Below are 818 nucleotides of genomic sequence, written 5' to 3'. Positions count from 1 at the left end.
TTAGTATGTGACATTTTTGGTGTGTTGAAGTTAGTTTTGGTGGATAGTTTATGATTGGTGTATATTATGTTAGTATGTGTCATTTTTGGTGTGTTAAAGTTAGTTTTAGTGGATAGTTTGTGTGATTGGTGTATATTATGTTATTTGTGTCATTTTGGTGTGTTGAAGTTAGTTTTGGTGGATAGTTTGTGATTGGTGTATATATATTATGTTATTTATGTCATTTTGGTGTGTTGAAGTTAGTTTTGATGGATAGTTTGTGATTGGTGTATATATATTATGTTATTTGTGTCATTATGATGTGTTGAAGTTAGTTTTGGTGGATAGTTTGTGATTGATGTTAATGGATATGATGTATGTTATTTGATGGAAAAATTGTATATTATTTGCATGGATTTGATGGATAGATTGAATATCAGGTAATCGCAACACAAAATTCGGGTATAGTCCTGAAATAAATCACAAAAAATATAGGGGAGAGGGAAAAAAATTTTCAAAACGAACCAAATTTGTTTGACACGTCAGGAATTCCTGACGTGTCAGTGTTTGACACGTCAGGAATTACTGACGTGTCAAATTTTGACACGTCAATAATTCCTGACGTGTCAAAATTTGACACGTCAGGAATTATTGACGTGTCATTTTTTGGCACGTCAGAAATTCCTGACGTGTCAAAATTCGACAGGTCAGAAATTTCTGACGTGTCATTTTTTGGCACGTGAGGAATTTTCTGACGTGTCAAATTTTTAACACGTCAGAAATTTCTGACGCGCCATGTTGCCACGTCAAAAAATTTTCTAACGTGTCAAAAATAAACA

Source organism: Corylus avellana, chromosome ca3 (assembly GCF_901000735.1).
Source record: "Corylus avellana chromosome ca3, CavTom2PMs-1.0".
NCBI lineage: Eukaryota > Viridiplantae > Streptophyta > Magnoliopsida > Fagales > Betulaceae > Corylus > Corylus avellana.
The sequence above is the reverse complement of the archived record's forward strand: the minus strand, read 5'-3'. Positions refer to the sequence as shown.